Genomic DNA, 14,062 nt, shown 5'->3' on the forward strand with positions numbered 1-14,062 from the left:
ATTGACTTGTTTTGATGAACGTAGAGGGGAAAAAAACAATAAAAGTATGAGGAGCATCACATTTTCCAATTTCCAAAATCACATTTTATACTTTTAAAAACAATATGCTGATAAATGTAATGTCATCCACTGGAAAACCTCTATAATGGATTACTGAATAGATGACGACTACGTAGGGTAAGAATGGAAATCACTAAGAGCCAAAATCAGTATAAAAAGAACAAGTAATACAAATGAACAATTCCTGTTCTGATGAGGGGGTTAATTTTGATAAACGAGAGTAATGTTGTTTCAGGGAGCATCTTAATTTCAGTGTATTTGATAAATTTTTTGGATGGAACAATCCTTATGCTAGAGGTAGAGTTGTAGTTTGTTGAATTTCCATTCCCCAAAAATGATAAATAGCATGAGCCATGATGCCTGCCTGGGTGGGGTTGGGGAGGAGAGCAGTAGAATCAAGTTGCCAGGACTGTGTTCAACCTTATTCTGTTCAGCATTGTCATTGAATTAAAAAAAAAAAATTTTTAAGAAAATTTGCTTATAAAATGTGTGTCTAAAAAGAAAGAGAAATATAACACACTGAATGACAAAAAAAATCATGACTCCAGAAGGTCAAGGCAAGCTGGAAAAGTTGAAAATACTAGCCTTAATCTAGGAATAAATAAGGAAATACACTTAACAGAGCAAATTTAAAATCCTACAGTAGGATTTAAAAAATGGGGAGACTCATTAATGTAGATATTTTTGCTATTAAGCTCAACTTGAATGCACAGTGTTGTCCTAACTATGAAAATAATTTAAAGTAACTTCAGACAGAAAAAATAAAAAACATTACTGTATCTAGGATAAAAGAAAAAGAACGATTCAGAAGAGAAGATTGAGTTGATGATGAGTATGATGATCAGTTGAGTTCACGTGTCGTAAAAGATAGTCTAATCAAATTGAAACCAGTTGATTATGTCACTAGGATCAAGAAGTGAACTTCAGAGATTACTAGAAACTCATACCTTTGTCTTTAGCTGTTACAAGAGTGACTAGTGATATCAGAGTTGCCACTGCTTGCCTGCTTCCTCCTTCTCTCCTTCTTCCTGTCCTCTCTTCCTTAAATGCTCACTGAGTGTTCCTATTATGTATAACTGTATTGGCACTTGAGATACAAAACTCTATGTAAGAGCCCCTCTCCTTATGTACTTACAGTCTTTGCTTCTCTACGTAACATTTAGCCCTCTTGCCTGTCCATCATATCTTTCAACTTTTCTTATAAATGCTATGCTACAAAACATACACATTTCTTATCTGTAATTTCTTCACTTTTATTTTTAAAGCAATGTAAAAGTTTAAGCATGTTTCACTGGTGAAGTAAAACCCATAACCGTATATAAAGAATTACTTTCATGGCTTTTTTTTCCTCACCAGTCTACAGAGAGGTTCAGTGCCCTGTTTACAGTACAGCAGTCTGTGTACATCAGTGCTCAGTAAATACCTGCAGACATCACTGTTTTGTTTGATATAGTTTCAATGAATACAGAAACAACATTTCTGTATGTATATATTTAAAATGTATGAACTTAATTTTCTTTTGGTTAATTTTTTTAATGTTTTTCTTTATTTTTGAGAGAGAGAGAGAGAGAGAGAGAGAGAGAGAGAGAGAGAGAGACAGAGCATGAGCAGGGGAGGGTCAGAGAGAGAAGGAGTCACAGGATCCGAAGACAGGCTCCAGGCTCTGAGCTAGCTGTCAGCACAGAGCCTGATGCGGGGCTCAAACCCACGAACTGTGAGATCATGACCTGAGCGGAAGCCGGACACTTAACCAACTGAGCCACCCAGGCGCCCCTGAACTTAATTTTCAACATGTCCAATTATAGATCATTTGTTTACTTATTGAGCAGATATCTATTTAATGTCCAGTGTACGCCATGAATTGTACTGAATAATGAAAATTAAATGATAAAAACATAGCTATCGTTCCTGTCTTCAAGGAGTTTGCCATCTAATGGGTGTTTATAAACAAGTATAAATTATAATGTGGAATATGTGTCATAATAGAGAAGGAAAATATCCTGTGAAAACAAGGAAAGCCATTTAAACAATATTTGAAGTCTTAGGAAGGCTTTAGTAGAAAAGTGTCTAAACTGAGTCCTAAGAAGTCAGCAAAATTAAGCAGATGAAGAATGACTGTTCTAGGCAGATGTAATTTTAGGTTTAGCATTAGATAATAGGGAACTAGGAAATTTAGATCAAACCTCAGCTGAAAAACTAAAAAGACTGGGTAACATAAAAAAGCAATATTCTTTAAAAGCGTCAAAGTTCTAATAAGGAAGTGAGTAACTGCTAGCATAAAATATAAAAGAAAGATTCCAGACAGGTAAGCCTTCCAATCAAAGCTGGGTTTGCTTAGAAGAGGTCTCACAAGCAATTCTGACTTGAAAATCTTGAACAGTTCATGAATCAGAATGAAAGCCTCATCTCCCGCAAGGGTGGGAACTCTGATAGACCAGCCCTGGTGTTGAGTTAGGACCACGAAACGCTACCCCCTTAAGATAGGGTGAGCTGTTAAAATAGCCTTTGCATGAACTCCCATCCCGGCTTCATTACTTCATTCTGGGCAGTTCCTGATACGTCAAGCCTAGAAGTGTATCGAGAAAGATCTGAAGCACATAACAGAAGAAACAAAATCACTCTGAAGAATGAAACAATCATCTTAGGCCTTCAAGTTGTCCTCTAAAGAGTTTTTCAGACACAAAATGCCAATTAGAGTGACAATGATGCTCAAGGTATGCAAGGAAACAAGACATTAAGAGTGAGAATCAGTAGAAACAACATAAACACTGACTTAAAATATTGAAATATTAGAATTAGCAAATTTCCCTTGAGGGGAAAAAACAGATATGAGTTTGAATATAGTAAGAAGGTTTCATATGCATTTGATTGGCAACCCAGATAGAGAAGTGGAAGAGAATAGCACAATGCCAATATATGAAAAAAATAGACGTTACGGAATTTCTAAAACTGAGGAATGAACCAGCCTACCTGGGGGATTTTGTCACTAACAGACCTGCACTTAAAGGATAATAAAGAATCTACTTCAGTCAGAAGTAATGACGGAACATGATCCTAGGGGAAACGTAGATGAAGAAAAGAATAAAGAATAAAGAAAAAGAATAAAGGGTAAAGAAAAAAAATAAAGAAAAATAAAGAACAAAGAAAAATAAAGCAAATTGGGAAGAGTACAGAAGTTAATGTGAGATTTTGAAAAGGATATACTTCTTAAAATTCTTACAGTAACATTAACAGAATTAAAGCCATGTTTATAACTTTCATATAGGAGAAAATAAATAAAATGATGGGAAAATACTGATCCAACCAAAAAAAAAAAAGAGGCAAATAGAGTCAAAACTAAAGCACAAATTTAGATGGTAGATTTAAACCCAAATATATCAGCATTTATGTTAAATGTTTATGGACTGAATGGTCTAGTCAAAAGGAAAAGATTTTCAGATCATATTTTAAAAAATTTATATGCACTTACAAGAGCCATCTAACCCATAAAGACCCTAAATTGTTGAAAGGAAACAAATGGAAAAAACATATACCCATGACAACAAAAGAGAACAGTGGTTTCCATATCATTATTGGACGAAGAATACTTTAAGGCAAAAAGCATTTCCAGAAATAGAAAATCACTATATAATACAACATTTATATGGTATAACATATATAACACACATATGACACATATATAGACAATTGAAAAATTGCATACACCACTAAGATTTCCTCAAGATATTAAAATAAATTATTGGCACATTAAAGGAAATAGACTCTGTAATTACTGGGGTTTCTTTTAATGTAACTACATATTGGTTCTTATGAACTGAAACAAGCAGACAAAAGTATCAGTAAAAGTATAGAATTAAATAAAATGAATAAACTTGACCTAAAGAACATATAGAGAACTATCTATGTACTTGCAAAATATAGAATACACATTTTAAAACATGTCAGAAGATTTTCAAGCTGTGACCTTATATAAAATTGTAAAATATGGCTTGAAAAATCCCAAAAATGTTGAAATTGCACAAAGTATGCACTCTGACCAAAATTCAATTATGCTAGAAATCAATAATAAATAACTACAAAAATAGTCATAAAAAACTAAAGCAATACTTAGAACTCTGTCATATATTAGAAAAGAAGTTTGCCTGTAATGAACTAAGTGTTAATTTCAAGATGTTAGAAAAAGAAACAGCAAGACATGTAGAAAGTAAGGAAAAAATAAGAATAAAAATTAATGAAAGAAAAGAAATTACAATTGAGAGGGTCGACAAAGATAGTTCTTTGAAAAGACTAAATAAAACTGAAAAACGATTAAGAATGAGAAAGAAAAAAGAGGCACATATTACTGATCTCAGGAATGAAAAATGAACCATGGCTACAGATTCTGCAGAACTTAAACATAATTAGAAGAGACTGAGAATAAGTTTATGGCAATAAAGCTGAAAATGCAGACAAAACCGGACAAAGGCTGAGAGAGGCATAATTTACCACAACAACTTAAGATAAAAATTAAATGGTGACGATAAATCACCCTATTATAATTAAGGAATGAATCATTTATAAAAAAAATAAAAAATTTTTCTCACAGAAAAATCTCTAGATTTAAATGTCTTCATTGGGTTCTGCCGAACATTCAGTAAATAAAGAATTATGGTTTTATACAAATGCCTACTGAGAACAGAAAAGGAGCATACAATCCCCAACTTACCCTATGATGCCATCATAACCTGAATATATACATAAAAGCAGGGTAAGAAATGAAAAATATCGACTGACATCACATATTAATCTAGATGTCTTTACAAACCCTTAGAAATCTAAAGAAATATTAGCAATTGAATCCAGCAGCAGAGACATAGGTAAACGCATTACTAAATTGTTGACACCAGATTATGCAGGTCATTTTGATATTGGCAAATTAATCAACATACATATATACAACAGTCATAAAAGTACTGTTGATAATGACAAATACTTGGAAGCACCCGAAATGTTCCTCAAAGTGAGACTAGCCAGGTAAACTGTGTTATATTCACACAATAGAATTTTAATCAACAGTCAAAACAAAGAATTCTAAGTACCTGCAATAACATGAGTAAATTTTAATAGTATAATATTACGTGAAAAGGTAAGTGCCACCATGATATCCTTTTCATAAACACACACACAAAAAGAAAAATATAGTAAAATGTTTTAACAGAAAATAAAAGATTTGCTTAGGTAGGCAGGGAATGGAGTGTAAATGTCAATTACTGGGAGTGATACAGCTATTTCTTTGCATGACAGTGCTACACATAACTAATGTATTAAAAATAGCTAAAATGATCAAGTGAATACATATTGTGAGCATGCATGAACTAGAGAGGAGACAGTGTCCTGAATCAAGAATTATAATCTAATTCTGTATACCTGAGGCTCAAGAAATTTTTTTAAGAAAATCAATGCCATCTCTGCATTAACTAAATATATGATCATATGATTATCTCCACAGAGGCAGAAAATCATTTTATGAAATTCAATATCCATACATAGTACGACTCTAAGCAAACTATGAATGGAAAGAAAATTATTAAGCTAATAAACGCAAACTACAAATACACCCACTGCAAATATCACACTTAATAAAGACATTATGAAATCAGAAACAACTCTCCTCATTCCTACTGAAGTGCTGATTGATGGTTTCAGTCATCATAGTAAGGTAGGAAAAATATATAAAATGCGTAAGAACGGAAAAATATTAAAAACAAAACTGCAAGTACTCACAGAAAATATGATTAGTAATAAATTCAAATTAATTGCATATAAATCAGAAAAATTAGAAAGAGAATTTACTAAGCCTGCTGATACAAGATCAACATATAAAATCTAATTTTGTCTTCTGTATGCGGAAAAAGTTAAAACTAAAACAATAAAAAAGATTATAATTTATAATAGTACCCCCAAATATCAAGTGCCTAGCAATATATCAAATAACCCATCTATTGGGAAAATTACATAATTAACTGAGAAACTGTAAAGATCAAAATAAAGGGAAATGTACCCTTGTTCAAAAATTAGAAAATTCAGATTGTTAAAATGTGAATTATTTGCAAATTCATCTACAGTTTCAATAAAATTGCCATCAAATTCCAATTTCATTGGGGAAATTGATATGCTGATATAACTAGAGATACTCATTAAAGCATGTGCAAACCTTGCAAACACAATTATGAGTGAAGAAGGAAATAAAGAGCATAATTATATAAATTTGAAAATGAGGAAGAACCAAACCATACCATTTAGGAATTCATGTGAAATTGTTAAGACTCTACAGAAAATCAAGGAAATAATCACCACATCACCACAAAGTCTGACTAGTGGTTAGCTTGCATGCTGCGGGGGGCGGGGGGGGGGTGAGGAGGGTATAATATAAAGGAGATACTGGAGGGATATTAGTGGGATTTTCTTTCTTGACTCAGTAAAAGATAAATAGGTGTTCACTTTATCATTACTGATTATTTAATACATGATGTTTATGTCTATCTCTCTTTTGTGCTTTATTTCATAATTAAAAAAGAAAAGGTTTAAGTGCTCCAGACTGAGGGGGTAAAATGAGTGAAGATCCAAAGGCAAGTGATAGTGTCAAGCCATCTAAGAATCAGACATTTATTAAGTCTACAGCTAAGAGTATCAAGAAGTTACAGGTAGGAAGTCATGAAGGATGAAGCTGGAGACAAGCAGAAGTTTCATAATATTGACCTTAAAATCCTATTAAAATTTTTGGAAGTTACCACAAAAACCACCTCAAGCAGGAGCCATTGAAAGACTTTTTAAACAAAGCAGGTGTTTCGTTCTGGCTTTTGAGCAAATAATGGATTAAGAGAGGACACGGAAGGAGGCAGGAAGATAAGTTAGATAGCTGTTGTGGTATTTCCGGAGAAAGAGGGTGATCATCTGAAGTGGAAGAAATGGCAGAAAGGATAGCAGATAATGGACAATCCCACAGTTATGAAAAGGAAGAATTTCAGGAGTCGGAAGCAACAGCAGAATTGAAAGGAAAATAATGAGTTCCTTTTGGGAGTTTCTGGAACAGTCAAGATGAGATATCTAGTAAACAAAATAGGTTCATCATCCATTTGGTACCTATTTATTGAGTGTCTGCTGCTCTGGGCACTGAGAATACCTGGGTCAAAACAGACATTGGAAGCTCAGGTAAAAGCCACGATAGAGACAGAAAATTCAGACCCATCATTTGCTTTACATTTCTTATTTCTGGAATATGAAAATTATTAGCAGATAAAACTAACTTTCTATAAAGCCAGAGCATGTGATTTAGTAAGCTAAATAAACAGCAAGTTGGAAAAGTAGATAGTTTAGTAGGATGAGGTCGCAAAACTAACGTTTAAACCAAGCTTGATCATGATTCAAGAGAAGGAAATGGGTGTCAGCTCCTGCACTTACTAGCTACCTGATACGGAGCCAGTCACGCACCACTCAGCCTGCCTCCTCCTGTACAAAACTGGGGTAACGATACTATTTCACAGAGCCCATGTGCTAGTTAAATTAGCAGCATGAAAATACCTTTCTCAGGTCACAATAGAGGCTTTGAAAGTGAATTTGAATCTGCAATGAAGATAACAGAATACTTTTAGATAATGTATGGAAATACACGCCATTAGCAAATACATCAGGAACGTGACTGCCGAGTTAAATTATTCACAAAATTGAACAAAGGATTTTTTAAATGTAAAGTTAGTTTGGTGTATGTTATTTTAATAGGTAAAATTTTGTGCTGATTTGTGTGTTGAATGTAGTTCTATATTAAAAATATTGGAATAAAGAGTAATGTTTTCCCTTAAAGTCTACACATGTAGTCCACAATAAATTTTCTTCCAGTGTAGTTAAAACCAACACTTGTTAAGTCTTACCACTTTAATTATGGCTCCCCAAGGGTATTTTAAAGCAGTGGAATTGGTGTAAGTGTGAGCACATCTATTGTCTCCACCAACTTTGCAAAGCAAAGAGGGAAATCTGAGAGAAAGGCTCCCAAGGGTATAAGGCAGTCAAGAGCCGGTTTTCAGAAAAGCAAAAACTGGGCGTTTGTGGGGGAGAATCTAGAAGTGAGTTGCTCCAGAATCCCTGTGCATTGTGCATGAGCTACGCTGTGTGTTTTCCTGCAGCCTCGTGCATCTGGGCTCCGTGAGCACATGTGCCTCTCTGTCGGCCGTGCACTGGGAACTGGAACCATGTCACAGCCAACAGGAGGTCATGGTGATATGACTCTACACCCTCATAAGTACAGTTTGGGTTTTCGGTTTGGTATTGATTTGTCTAAGGTAAGTCAATCTTAAATAAGCGAGGATGATTCATTCATATCTTCAATATAATGTTTAATACACACCTCCACTTAACATCTAATATTTCATTGCTCAAATCAGAAACTTTGGAAATTACACCTTTCCCCACCCTCTTTTTTTTTCTCTGATAATCAGTCTATTTGACATAATAACTTGCGTGTTTAACAGATACCCATCCAAAGGAAACCTTGATTCTGGTCTCCTCTGCCAATTTTCCATTTCTAAGTGGCATCATCATCTGTCCAGGTGCTCAAGGCCCCAAGTTATAAGTCATCTTTGAACCACCTCTGTCTCTTCTCCTCACTATTTTTGCTTCAAGACATATTCTGAATCTATGTACATCTCTCCAACTGTACCATTACTGTTTTGGCCCAAGCCAACACCATGTCTTACCAAGGTCATTGTTTTTCATATTGCCTTTCTGTAATCTCTTCTACACACTCAGTAGTGCAACCAATTTTAAAAATGGACTACAATTTCACAATGGCTTCCTGCTATAGTCCTTAGGGTGGTCCAAAAGGCTCCACACCACAGGTGCCCCCTCATGCCTCTTGGACCCACCTAATCCCAAACCCTCCAATTTTCTCACTTCCTGCAAGCTACACTGGCCTGATTTCTGTTCTTGGAACATGTCAAGCTTGTTCCCACCTCAGCGCTTTTGCACTAACCATTTCATTGGCATGTACCCTTTCTCCTAGAACTTTATACGGCTGGTTCCTTGTCATTCAGCTCTCTAATAAAGTAGCCATGGGAATCTCCCTTGCTGCACAATTTAAACTGTCCTCTTGGGGTCACCACAGGGGTTTACCCTCTTTATGGTAAAAATCATCATGGGCTTTTGGTTTGTTTTTGTCTGTAAAGCCCCCACCACAATGCAAACTGCAGGTCCTGACAGCAGGTACCTTACTTGCTTTTTTCCCATATATGTTCGGTTTCCAAAGCAGTGACTAACACATAACAGGTACAAAGTAACTTTCATCAAATTTGTCGGTAACCCCATCATATCCCAAATATTGGTAAATTCCATGAGTTTTCCTCCTAAAATACATGTAGGATCAATCTGCAGCTTTTCATATCTGCTTTCTCCACATCTAAATCACAAATCTCTCTCTCAAGGGAGCCTCCAGCGCCCTCCTAATTGGTCTCCATGCTTCTTTCAGTAGCCAGAGCAATCTTTAAAAAATGTAAATGAAATCATATCATGCATCTACTTAAAACTCTTCATGGCTTTCCATCTCCATCAAACAAAATCTCCACGCCTAAGATGCCCCAGCCTCTGACTTCCCACCAATGTCGCCATATCACCTCCTCCCTCACACCAACTTCGGCTCCCTGACCCTACTTCTCATTTAAACTTTCCGGATCTCAGAGTCTTCAGCTGTAAAAATAGTATTCTGGGGAGGCACAGCATAAGAAGCTACATGAACATTTACTGGACACTTCCTGTGTGCCAGGAGCTGCTGGGTCCTGGGAACAGAAATCTGAACAGGCTTCGTCGCTGCCTTTGTGAAAATCAACATAGAAGTAAACAAACTACATTGCCCTTCAGTGAAGGCTGTAACAGGGTGAAAGCTGAGTGACAGGAGAGATCGAATGGTGCTGAATCTCCTGGCAGAGCCTGGGAAGGCTTCACAGAAGAGGAGCCAGTGCTCAAAAGGTCCTTTATACATTACAAATAACACTGGAAATGCAGAATATGTAGATTAGTATTAGTGTCCAAATAGAGAACTAAGTATGAGGTTTGTTTTCAGTAACGTCTGTTCCACCTTAACACACGATCAGACAGAAAAAGCTGTTTGAGGAAACTGAATTTCTAGCTAACTTGAAAACCCATTTTGTTTTACCTTGCAAATATTTCTAAAATCTAATAATACAGTTCTTGTGTTTATGTAAGTGCAATAGACTAAACGTGATTGAATCTTTTCCTTCATGACTGTAAATAATAAAGTGCCCCCGGGTCATGGTTCTTCAAATCAACGACTGCTGTGACTCTGTAATGCAAATATTGACTATGTGGGAGATTGGGCATAACATGTAATGAACCAAAGGTATGCAGGTCCTAAAAATTGCCTTTGTAAAAATCCATGGTATCCGGTTGTTTTTGTATTAATTCTTTATTATTCTTTTTTTATTGAATTTTAGTTGACATATTAGTATCAGGTGTGCAACATAATGATTTGATACTTTTTTTATTATGAAATGAGCATCATAAGTCTAGTTAACATCTGTCACCATACAAAGCTATTACAATATTATTGATTATATTCTTTATGCGGCACATTACATCCCTATGACTTATTCATAACTAGAAGCTTGTACGTATTTTTAAGTATTTTTAATGTTTATATTTGAGAGAGAGAGAGAGAGAGAGAGAGAGAGAGAGAGAGAGAGAGAGAGAGAGAGAGAGGAGACAAAGCACGAGTGGGGGAGGGCAGAGAGAGAGGGAGAGAATCTGAAGCAGGCTCCAGGCTCCAAGCTGTCAGCAATGAACCATGAGATCATGACCTGAGCCGAAGTCAGACACCTAACCAACTGAGCCACCCGGGTGCCCCTAGAAGTTTGTACTTCTTAACCCCCTTATCTAATTTGCCCATACCTCCCTCCCTCCCCTCTGGCAACCACCAGCTTGTTCTATATATCGATGAGTCTATTTTGTTTGTTTGTTCATTTGCTTTTGTTTTTTGATTCTACATATAAGTGAAATGATAAGACATTTGTCTTTCTCTTTATGACTTATTTCATTTAGCATAATGCCTTCAAGATCCAAAAAGACTTCATTCTTTCTTATGGCTGAGTAATATTCCATCTTTATCTCTCTCTCTCTCTCTCTCTCTCTCTCTCACACACACACACACACACACACACACACACACACACACACCCCACATCTTCTTTATCCATTCATCTATCAACGGACACTTAGGTTAGTTCCATATCTTGGCTATTGTAAATAATATTTCAAAGAAAATAGGGGTGTATATATCATTTCAAGTTAGTGTTTTTGTTTTCTTTGGATAAATTCACAAAAGAGAATTACAGGATCATATGGTATTTTCTATTGTTAATTTTTGGAGGAACCCCTATACTATTTTCCATACTGTCTGCACCAATTTACATGCCCACCAACAGTGCACAAGAGTTCTCTTTTCTTCCGAGAACGCTTGTTATTTCTCACCTTTTTGATAATAGCTACTCTGACAGGTGTGAGGTAACATCTCACTGTGGTTCTAATTTGCATTTCCCTGATAATTTAGTGATGTTCACTATCTTTTCATGTACCTGTTGGATGTCTGCATGCCTTCTTTGGAAAGATGTCTATTCAGGTCGTATGCCCATTTCTTAACTGAGTTTTTTAAATGGAGTTGTATGAGTTCCTTCTATATTTTAACTATCAACCCCTATTGGATATATCATTTGCAAGAATCTTCTCCCATTTAGTAGGTTGCCTTTACACTTTGCGGCTGTTTTCTTTTCAATGTGCAAAAGATTTTTAGTTTCACATAGTCCCATTTATTTACTTTTGCTTTTGTTACCTTTGCCTAAGGAGACATATCCAAAAATAATATTACTAAGAATAATGTCAAAGGTAACTTTATTATTAAAAAAACATCAATTGCTTGGGGATTGAGACTAGTTGCACTGATTTTTGCTGGAGCTGCTGTAACAAAGTACCACAGACTGAGTGGTTTAAGAAACAAAATTTTAATCTCTCATAAATCTGGAGGCTAGAAGTCTAAGATCAAGGTGTTGACAGAGTTGATTTCTTCTTCTGAAGCCTCTCTCCTTGTCTTCTCCCTGGGTCTTTACATGGTTTTCCCTCTGTGTGTGTCTCTGTCTTAATTTCTTCTTCTACTTAGGACAACAGTCATAGGATTATGCCCCACACTAATGACCTCAATTTAATTTAATTACCTCATTATTGACCCTATCTTCAAATATAGTTACATTTTGAGGTACTGGGGGTTAGGAATTAAACATATGAAATTTGGAAGGACATACTCAGTTCATAACAACATACATATGATAGTCATTGTATTTATAGATTTATCATATATTATAAATATACATATTATATAATATGTATTAGATATTGTTCAATTTATGTATGTGTATATAAATGTGTGTGAATATATATAATATGAGTGCATGTATATAAAAATGTTTCTTGAAGGGGGCCACATTGTTTAGTTTTGTTTACTATTTCTTTCATTAAACACTTAAGAGTGTTTGGTAAATGTAGAATCATTCAGCAGTATGATGAGGTAAAGCAGACATATGTACGGGTGTTTAAAACTTTTTATGACTTTAGTTAGTTAAATCTGTCTTTCCTCCTGTATATAATAGGAATAATACATCTTGCTCATCGGATTTTATAAAACTTAGGTGTGATACTATATTTAAAGCAGCAATTATAGTAGAGAGTATCAAAGATATTAGTACCCTTCTCCCCTCCTCCAATCAAGTCTACGAACTTTAACCCATTGTGGGTAAAATTTTCATAAAGAACATTCTTATAATGTTGATAATCAAGGAGAGCTTAACTGGAGTCTTCTACAGCGAGGGCAGATTCACAAGCCCTGATGCTCATCGTCCAAGTCATTAACCTCAGACACCTGTGGTTAGTACTATAATATTCTGCATAAAAAATTACACTGTGGTAAAGTCAGCAAGAAAGATATGGATATACTAAAATTGCCTTAATGGAAACAAGTAATAAAGTGTGTATGTAATATAGGTGAAAAATTAGAATCTATTTGAAGATGATATGATATATCTTTATCTGTATCATCTTAGCATCTTATGCCAAAAGGAAAAAAATCAGCACATTTATTCACAAGGAAAAAAAAAACACACTCGATTGCCTTTGATAGTTTCAACCTTGGCAACATTCTGTTCTTTTAATTCCAGCAGCTCTATCACTGCGCTATTTCTGCATTGCAACTGGGGTAATTCAAATGTACACCAAGTACATTTTAATGTAGTTTCATGGCACTTTTTTGGCCTGTCATTTATTTCCTTTTTGTGATATCTCAAATTTCATTTCATTAAGTACGAAGTTACTTCATGGTATATTACAAGAGAAGCCCAGCCAGCTATATTTTTGAAGTGTGAGGGGAAATCTAAAAGTGGTGTGTTCTTTCTCAATATGGATTAAACATACAAAGTATTTTCTTTAACATAATCTTTGTCCCCTTCCCTACCCCTAATTTACTGCTCCACAAAAAGACACATGAAAACACTATACTCACAAAAAGACAGCAAGTAGTGATCCTACTTCACCAAAGTTCAAGTATGAATAAATCACATGTATCTTGGAGCACTGAGCTCAGCATTCCCATCCTTATAAATATAGGCGAGATTGTAAGCTCAGTAGTATTCGTGGATGCTCTACCTCAAGCTTCCAGAAGACAGTTCTGGGGGTAGTGTGATAAGCAGAAGGCTGAGAAAAACAGAAATGAAGCGGGCCTAGGGAGAATAAAGCTATAGTGATTTTTTGAAATTTTCTATTTACCGCACAATGACAGCTGCACTTACTGATTTATCATAGCAAACTGCATTGTCTCTGGCAGGTTTGGTACTAAAAGAATATTCAGAGTCTGCTTGGGATTTTCTCTCTGTCCCTTTCTTTCTGCGTCTCTCTCTTTCTGTCTTTCTCTCTCTCAAAA

General features: G+C 35.3%; 1 protein-coding gene across 1 annotated transcript in view; it reads right to left on the reverse strand.

The window, feature by feature from the left end:
- The window catches only part of TMEM117 (transmembrane protein 117), a 437,355-nt gene that overhangs the window by 121,918 nt on the left and 301,375 nt on the right, over nt 1-14,062 (reverse strand). The gene's annotated exons all lie outside the window — the stretch shown is intronic.

Source organism: Suricata suricatta, chromosome 10 (genome assembly GCF_006229205.1).
Source record: "Suricata suricatta isolate VVHF042 chromosome 10, meerkat_22Aug2017_6uvM2_HiC, whole genome shotgun sequence".
Classification (NCBI taxonomy): domain Eukaryota; kingdom Metazoa; phylum Chordata; class Mammalia; order Carnivora; family Herpestidae; genus Suricata; species Suricata suricatta.